The following is a 9,458-nucleotide window of genomic DNA, read 5'->3' on the forward strand; positions in this document are numbered from 1 at the left end:
AAAGGGAAGAATGAACTTATCAACATATCCTTTCATTCTCAAAATTGTTAATGCCTGATTTCTCTTTTCTATTGTTTGCTTGAGATTTATCAAGTGTATTAATCTCTCAAAGAATGAAATTGTGGTTCTGTTTCTTGTGTAGCATTTTTTTTTTTTCCAGAACCAGGGATGGAACTCAGGACCTTGCGCTTGCCAGGGAAGCGTTTATTCCACTGAGCCATCTCCCCAGCCCCTTGTGTAGCATTTTGCTCTCTGAAAAAATTAACATGCACTACACTTGACTTTTTTTGACATAAGGTTCTGTGAATTTTAACAGATAGATTCGTGAAACTATCACCAAAACCACAACACACAATAGTTCCATCACTTCTTAAAGCTTCATGAAGGCTTCCTCACCCTATTCTGACATTCTTTTTTTTTTTTTAATTTTTATTTATTTATTTATGTGTGTGTGGCCAGCTCAGTCCACCAGGGGGAGGGGCTGGCTGGCATGTGGTGCTGGGGGATTGAACCGCGGTCCCTGTGCTTTGCTTAGCTTGTTCTAAGTAGGTGCTTTAGACCACTGAGCCATCTCACCAGCCCTATTCTGACATTCTTAACCTATGCTGACTTGTTACTAAGTTCAGCAGTTCTGATTTGTCCAAAATGTAATACAAGTGGAACTACATAGTATGTATCTTTAATTTTTTTTTTTCTAAGAGTCATTTCCACTTGGCTTTACAGATAGGTTTTATTTAAAAGTATGTGCCGGGGGTGGGGAGGGGCGGGGGGCGGGGGGGCGGCTCTTTGGTCTCAGCAGCACAAGGGAGATGACAAGGGAACGTCATCCTTTGGAAAGTGCCACAATAAGACGCACACGTTGTGCTGCGGCTATGGCTCTACGGCCTACCACCTTCAGAAGTCGACTTGTGGCAAATATAGCTATCCTGCCAAGCGCAAGAGAAAGTATGACTGGAGTGCAAAGGCTAAAAGGCGAAATACCACCGGAACTGGTCGAATGAGGCACCTAAATATTGTATATCACAGATTCAGGTGTGGATTCCGTGAAGGAACGACACCTAAACCCAAGAGAGCAGCTGTTGCAGCATCCAGTTCTTGAGAATTGCAGCAATCACTCAAAATAAATGCTTTGGTTTTAAAAGAAAAAAAGAAAAGTATGTAATGGGGGCTGCCGAGATAGCTCAGTAGTGCAAGTTCCTGAGTTCAGTCCCTGATATCACGGTGGGGGGGGGGAGAGATGTAACAGGGAGGGGATGCATGTAACCTCTTAGGAATAGTATCTTTCAACATATTTCTTTCCATTTTATGGCTGAGTATTGCTCAGCAGAGTTCTACTTGTATGTCTCAAAGTTGTTTATCCATTCAACTTTAGAAAGACTTTTAGTTTGTTTCTACATTTGCAGATTTATGAGCAGAGCTACTATAAACCTGCAGATGGGTTTTTATATAAAATATGTTTTTATCTTTCTAGAGTAAACATCTAAAAGTGGAATTAGTGAATCACATGGTAAGTATATGTTTCGTTTTAGAGGACACTGAGAAATACTTTACCAGAGTGGCTACACTACCAGATAATTTTTTATTTGAAAACATTTCTCAGTTTCTAGTTTGTATCTTATAATCTTACTAGTGTATTTCATGGATTAAATCCTTTTAATTTTGATAAGTATTTTTTCTTTAGTGCTTTCAATGTCATATCTAAGAATAACACAAGGTCATGAAGATATTCTTGTTTTTCAAAAGTTTTATAGCTTTACACTTTAAATTATATAATTTATTCTGCATTAATTTTGATGAATTATAGGCTGAGAAATTTTATCTTTAGAGATGTCCAGTTCTATCTGATTAAAAGTTTATTCTATCTCCATTGAATTACATTTGCATCTTTATAAAAAATAAATTTGAAGCTAGCATGGTAGCATATGCCTTTAGTTCCAGCTACTTGGAAGGTTGAGGTAGCGGTATCACAAATTCAAGACCAGCCCAGGCAATTTAGGGAGACCCTATCTCAAAATTAAAATTAAAAAAAGGGCTAAGGATGAAGTTCATTGACAGAGAACCTCTGAGTTCCAACCCCAGTTTTTAAAAGAAAAAAACCATTTTTGTGTACGTCTATTTCTGAACTATCTCATCTGTTGTTTATTGATAAATCTGTCCCTTTGTCAAACCACATCCTGATTAGTATGACTTTATGACGGTTGTTGAAATGTAGTAGTGTGTATCTTACAACTTTGTTCTTTTAAAAAATGTTTTAGCTATCCTACTTCACTTAGAATTCCATAGAATCTTTAGAATCAATGTACCTGTATCTCTAAATGATATTCTGCTGGAATTTATATTAGAATTGTATTATATGCATTCATCAGCTTACAAATAATTGGCATATTAATTATGTTGAATCTTCCAATCCACAAACATTTTACATCTCTCCATTTATTCTTCAACTGAGTTTTGCAGTAAAATACATATGATGCCTATATTTGGTTCAGTTTATTTTCTTTTTCAGTTTACTCTTAAGTAATTGCTAATTTGGAAGTATTGTAAGTGGTATTTAAGTGCGAATATGTTGACTTTTGTTTATAAACTGTGTCCTCCAAAAATTGTTGAATTCAAACTGTAAGCCCTGGTGTGATGGTATTTGAAAAGGTATTTGGTATTTGTGATGGCCTTTGGAAGGTCCATGAGAACGCACCCTTCATAAGGAAAATTAGTGTGTCTTGGGGCTTTTGTGAAGTGATTGGGTTGTGAAGGATCTGATCTGATTGGTGGTTCAGTGGATTAGCTGGATGTGGTAGAAACTGTAGGAAGTGGGGCCGACTTGGAGGAAGCAGGTCCCGGGGAGCCTGCTCTTGGAGGGCGTATTCTCTCCACTTCCCGTCTGCCATTAGGTGAACAGTTTGCTCTACCACTTGCTCCCTAGCGTGGCATTTTGCCTCACCGTAAGTACAGAAGCAATAGAGACAAATGACTATGGGACAAAAACCTAGGAAACTATGAACCTAAATAACATTTTTTTTTCCTTTAAGCTGCTTTTTCCCCTCAGGTATTTAGTTACAGCAATGGCAAACTAACACAGAATTCTTACGAGAATACCCAAGACAGATGTCCCCCTTCCCACCTCAGATATAGGGAGAAGGCATCCGTCTGCAAACCAGGAAGAGGGCCCTTGTAGACCACTGAGTAAGCTGGCATCTTGCTCTTCTACTTTCCAACCTTCAGAACAGTAAAGAATAAAATTGTTACTTTTATTTTAACACCAGTCTGGGGGTGTTTTTGTTATAGCAGACAAAACTGAGTAAGACAACTTTGTATCTTGCGATCGCAAGCTAAACTGCATCATTACTATTAGGAGCATTAAAAAAAGACCCAGTAGTATTTCCTATATGGACAATCATGTTAACTGCAAATTTAGGGACATTTATTTTCTAATTTCCAATCTGTACAGGACTTACAAATCAAGACTAACAAGTAGTGAAGGGTGGACGTCTTTATTTTGGTTTCAGTCCTGGGGGGAAAGTATCAGGTTTTTACACTTATGATAATAACTCTAGTTTTCTTTTTCTTTCTTTTTTTTTTTTTAAATGAATTTAGTACAGGTTCTGCAGGTTCTACAGGGTCTCACTACATAGATCGGACTTGTAGTGATGCTCCTGTGTTCAGCCTCCCAAGCCTGAGATTACAGGTACGTGCCATTACGCCCAGTATCAATCACCGTCTCATCGAGCCCCGGGGACAGGGCCGGCACTGCAGTCCTAGGACTCGAACCCCCAGCCTCTGCATATGCCTAAGCAGGCGCTTTAGTCCACTGAGCTACCTGGCTGGCCCAATAACTCTAGTTTTCTAGTAGCTGTCCTTTTTAGAGAAGTTCCTTTCTATTCTCATCATATATGAATGCTGATTTTGTCAGATACCTTTCAATTGAAACAACTGTGTGGTATATTTTTTCTTTTGAGACTATTATTACTATGAATTACCTTGACATTTTAAATTTATTTTTATTATTATTTTTAATTTGCATAGATGTGCTTTTTATTTTTTTTAAAAAACACCAAAAGCAATGATACAAAATTGCAAAACAAGATAATAGATCATTAACAATTGTTAATATAATGTATATCATCTTCAAAATAGTTATTTTGGTCACAAGATATAGACATTATCAGACAATATAAGAATAAATCTTTCTTTTACAATGAACTAATAGAAAATGACATATTTTTAAATAATGAGCCAAACTTACAATTCTGGAATAAAGCCCACTTGGTCCCCGTGTTTAATTCTCTATATTCTTTTTTGTTAATTTTCATTTGTTAATTTATTATTTTGTTATATATTTGTTTATTTATTTAGTACTGGGGATTGAACTCAAGACCTTGCACTTGCCAAGCAGGTACTTATATAGCTGAGCTATATCCCCAGCCTCTGTGTTGTTTGGATTGCATGTCACTGTTTCTTCTGCCACTTCCATTCTTCCATTGAGGCCATCTAGTCAATAATTTGTTTTAGGTGCTATATTTTTCAGATATATAATTTTGATTTGGTTCCTTTATATTCTTTCTTTCTTGGTATCTGACTTTTGCATTTATTTACCCTTTTTCAGCATGGTTAAAAACACCTGCTTTAATATATTTTTTATTAATTCTAACATCTGTCACTTAGGCATTGTTATAATTAGGGTTTCTTTTGCTTTGGAAACTGAGATATTACTCATTCTTCTTATAGCTAAAATTTTGCATTGCATTGTACACATTTTGAATATGTTATGGAATTTTAGATATTACTTACATCCTGAGAAGAATATTAATTTGTTGATTTCTATTTTTTTCATGAGGCAATTGGTCTAGAGTCAGCCCACAAATTCTGATCTGCATTGTGTGAGCTGTGCTCAAACAGATTTTCAAACATTTCTAGTGTATTCAGGTCTGTTTTTTGTGTGCACCACCTAGTGGCCTGCTTGGGGACCTATGCAGTAGTACACACTAGCTGTTAGCTCCACGCATGTGCAGTTCATGTGTAACACTGTGGGATCACACTGAATCTCATTGTTTTGGAAATAGCCTTACTGTCATTATGCAGGAGTTCAGTACTGGAGTGTAGGCTGCCTGAGCAGCATTTTTGCACCCAAAGCACTGAGTGACAAGTGGGCACAGTCTTCTCTATTTTCAGGACCCTCCCCAGTACTTCTCCAGAGGTTGGATACACAGGTGAAAGGATACCCTGTGCCTGACTTTCATTGTCTCACCATTCTTAGGACTGGGACATGTAAACCTTTATTTTCACTGCTGGGGCCTCAGGACTTACGTCTCAAGGTGTCATTCATTCTCTTCCTCTTCCACGGGCTATATTTATTATTTTTGAAATTTTATTTATTTATTTGTTTATTTGTGTGTGTATGTGTGTGTGTGGCCAGCTCAGCCCACCAGGGGGCGGGGCTGGCTGGCATGTGGTGCTGGGGGATTGAACCGCGGTCCCTGTGCTTTGCTAAGCTTGTTCTAAGCAGGTGCTTTAGACCACTGAACCATCTCACCAGCCGCTCCCCGGGCTATATCTACAGCTTAACATTTTAAAAGCATTTTCGTTCATGTGATAAATGTAAAGCCAGGGGTCAGAACAGACTGGAATTGAATCCATGGGTGAGTGCAATGGTGCACCTCAACTCATGCTTGGGATCTTAGGGAAGGCTTCCTGGAAGACGTGCCATGTATGCTCAACCCGAAGGATACAAAGAAATGAAATGACATGACATGTAAAAGCTGCCTAGAGTTCAAAAGGAACACATGCAGAGGCCCACAGGCAAGGGAAAGGCTTCTGATAATTCTAAATGGCTGTGACCAAACGGAGCCCAATGGTAAGAAATAAAGCTTAAGTGGTAAGCTGGGTTCATCTCATGCAGACTCAAAAACTGTGTTTAGCAGTTCTGAGTTGATCCTTAAGCAGTGAGAAGTCTCTACATCTTAAGCAAGAAATGCCATGATACATTTTGTGCTTCAGAAAGATTATTCTGGTAAAAGGAAGTGAATGTGCAGAGAACAAAGTTAGGAGCCATTATGTTCCCCTTCACTAAGAATTTTGCTGCCAACTTGAAAATACATGCTGGCAAAGCTTAGGGTTGGAGGGTGAGTCACAAAAGCATGTTCAAATGTTAAAAGGTAGATCCTAAGGGAAGGCAGAAGATGAAGAGTAGAGTGGAGAGTTCCAGCAGCCAAAGCCTGCCAGAGATGAGAAACAGCAGTGAAGATCAGAGAGAAGAGACCCTTCTAGCATCTTCAGAGGATGGGAAAAGGAAATGGTGGATGAGGTATAAGCAAGTTGGAAATTTCATGGTAAGAAGTTGTAAGGATTCTCATCTGTTTCTCTGTAAAGCAGAAGGCAAAACAGTCATCTTCCCATAAAGATCAAGGTGTCAGTGGAGCAGGGTGGGTAACACCATTGCCTACCCCAGCAATGTCAAATTCAGTGCCCCTTGGCTCTGCTGGTCTCCCTCCAATACACTCCAACAAGGAATACAAGCAGAATTTGTAGGGTTGCTGCATATGGCTGGCACCCTTTTCTTCCTGATTAGACTCCAGATGTAGTTCTTGGAGCTGGGACAGCTCTCTCAAAAACCTAAGAAAGGGGCTGGAGAGATGGCTCAGTGGTCTAAAGCACCTACTTGGAACAAGCTTGGCAAAGCATCAGGGACCGCGGTTCGATCCCCAGCACCACATGCCAGCCAGCCCCGCCCCCTGGTGGACTGGGCTGGCCACACACACACACCACACTCTCTCTCTCTCTCTCCTCTCTCTCTCTCTCTCTCTAATAAATAAAAAAAAAAAAAAAAAAAAAAACCTAAGAAAATAAGCGTGAGGGAAATACTAAGAGAAAGGCAGAGACAAGAGCCTGACCAGTCACTATTCAGATGGTACCTGGAGCCAGCAACAAGCCACTCTCCAGTTTTCATGTTATAAACTCTTGTCTGTTTAATCTCTGAAGACAGATTTTTGCACCTAGAAGCATTCTAAACTAGTACAGGAAGGTTAAGGACAGTGACGAATATCAAACTTGGCCTTTGAAGACCAAGGGAGGGAGATAAATAGGGAAGACAGGATTACTGGTAATATCGAAGCCTCAAACTGTCTCATTGCTATTTGTTTCTCATAAAATTATGGAAAAAATTAATAAAAAAAATCCAAGCCCCAGATGAAGTAGCACTTACAAAATAATACCAATTTCATTTTGGAGTATTTATTATTCCTGGACATTAGTTAATCTAATAGGAGTGCTAATATCATGATAATTTTTATCAAACTTTGCTCAAATCATAGTAATTCTCATTTTAGGTAAATGAATATCATCTACTCCCTAGGAGACCCATGTAAGTGCACAATAAATATTTCAGGGTACCCAGTAATGTTCTTCACAATTCATCAGGTACTTAAGTGTGTGACACACAGCGCTCTGTGGTGTTGAAGTTCAGGTTATTCACAATAAAGAGTATATGATCGGGCCGGGGTCATAGCTCAGTGGAATAAGCACTTCCTTGGCAAGCGCAAGGTCCTGAGTTCAAACCCCGGTTCCGCAAAAAAGAAAAAAAAAAGAGTATATGATCCTATAAAATTTATCATTTCACCAACTGAAGACAAATAATCAGAAAACTTGATTTGGAATCTTCCATCTTATTCCTGTACAACCTTAAAAAAAAAAACTTTCCACAAGTAAACAGTAATTCATAGTACATTTATCTCTGAAGCATTTGTTGCTTTAACAGATCACTTGGTCCTTTCTTTAGTTATAAAGAAAATGAGCCCAAAATACTTACATTTAAAATAACTTATTATACACAAAGCCCAATACATATTCATTAGTGCTACAAAGCAGAATCACCATTAGAAATAATGTGTATCTGACAAAGGTTCTACAATCTGAGGTATAGGATCTCAGAATAAATCGTGAGGGCATTTCACTGACCTTCTCAGACCAAAAAGCTACAACTCTTGTTGCACAGGTCCTGCTTTACCTTGGTCTTAACCATCCAGTAGAAAAGTATGAAGACGAAATATAGGAAGTAAAGCCATGTTGTTGTGTTGAGCTGTGGGGGACTCAGGTCAATAATTTCTGACATTGCCAGTTAAACAGAGGACCCAATGCTATTATGGGCTACTGGACTCTTTTAGAATATTTTGCTGAGTTTACACACCTATAATATTCAATAACGGAACTTAGGAAAAATGGGGTATACCGATGAATGTCCATTTTGTATCTGTGTATTCAAAGTGGTTGGGATAGATATATAGTTGCATTCTCTTAATGAATAGAATGATTTGTTCTAATGGTGTTTGTAAGTAGGATCACAGGTCTGCATCTTGTACAGCAATTAACCACTGGGAAGAATGTATGCAGTGTATTATTGAAAAAAAAATAACATTTTTGGTCTACAAGCTTTGAAATACTACATAAATATAACATATGTATGTGATAGTACAAAAAAAAAAGAAATAATGTGTAATAAAATTTACATTTGTCTCCCATTATAAAGCTTATGTTTATCAGTATGCTAAGCACAGCACAATTCTATATTCATTTATGAAGTTACTTTGAGCACTAGATATGGACGGATTTTCTGAGAATGAAACACTACACTTTATCAGGGATCTACCAGACAATCCTCCCAGCCTCTTCCTCCTCAAGGACTTTCACTTCTGAGGCCAGCTTCCATCGTGGCTAACTGTACCCCCATGAAAAACAAAACAATAGGTGTACCATGCATATGTACTTTATGACACATTTGTTGTGTTCACATTGGCAGCACACATGCTAAAATGTGACACATTGATCAAGAATCCCTAGAAAAGAGAGTATTTTATAGGATATGTTAGACTAATTTTAACAATACACAAAGCTGTGATTTTAAATGGGGATTTAAATTAAATATGAATACAGCTAGATATTTATATGTGATAGATTATACACTAAAAATGTCTTTAAAAGTTACAAACTGGAAAAATTGGATTTGAACAATTGTTGTCTTTGGTGGATTCTTTAAGCTGAGCTTCAGTGATTTCTTCAGTTGTATAAACACATCAAACTCCAGCATCTCACTTCACGACATATCTTACTAACCCAGAAAAGCCTGTCTTGTGGTACCTGAAACACATTTCCAGCTGATTTATTACAGAAAAGTGGTCCACTTGTCAACATCTGTGCTTCAGCAGTCTTGTAGTCTTGGATCGTCTTGCTCCATACCCCCTTCTTCTTATTATGAAAATTACCCTTATACAAACACCCCAGAATGCTACTTACTTCAGAAACATTCCTTGAATCTGTGTCATTCTTTAAAAGATACACATACATTTTAATGTTGCCAGTTATTAATTACATTATAATTTTATTTATTTATTTATGAGAGAGAGAGAGAGAGAGAGAGAGAGAGAGAGAGGTGTGTGTGTGTGTGTGTGTGTGTGGCCAGCTCAGCCCACCAG

The 9,458-nt window shown here is 38.1% G+C and overlaps 1 protein-coding gene across 1 annotated transcript in view; it reads right to left on the reverse strand.

Annotated features, from left to right (window-relative positions):
- Nucleotides 1-200: 200 nt before the first annotated feature.
- The window catches only part of Znf396 (zinc finger protein 396), a 22,829-nt gene continuing 13,571 nt past the window's right edge, over nucleotides 201-9,458 (reverse strand). Inside the window, exon 5 of the mRNA XM_023714301.1 lies at nucleotides 201-232. The gene's annotated coding sequence lies outside the window, so the exon portion shown is untranslated. The remainder of the gene's footprint in view (nucleotides 233-9,458) is intronic.

This window comes from Octodon degus, unplaced genomic scaffold (assembly GCF_000260255.1).
Source record: "Octodon degus isolate 3935 unplaced genomic scaffold, OctDeg1.0 scaffold00003, whole genome shotgun sequence".
In the NCBI taxonomy this organism is placed as follows: domain Eukaryota; kingdom Metazoa; phylum Chordata; class Mammalia; order Rodentia; family Octodontidae; genus Octodon; species Octodon degus.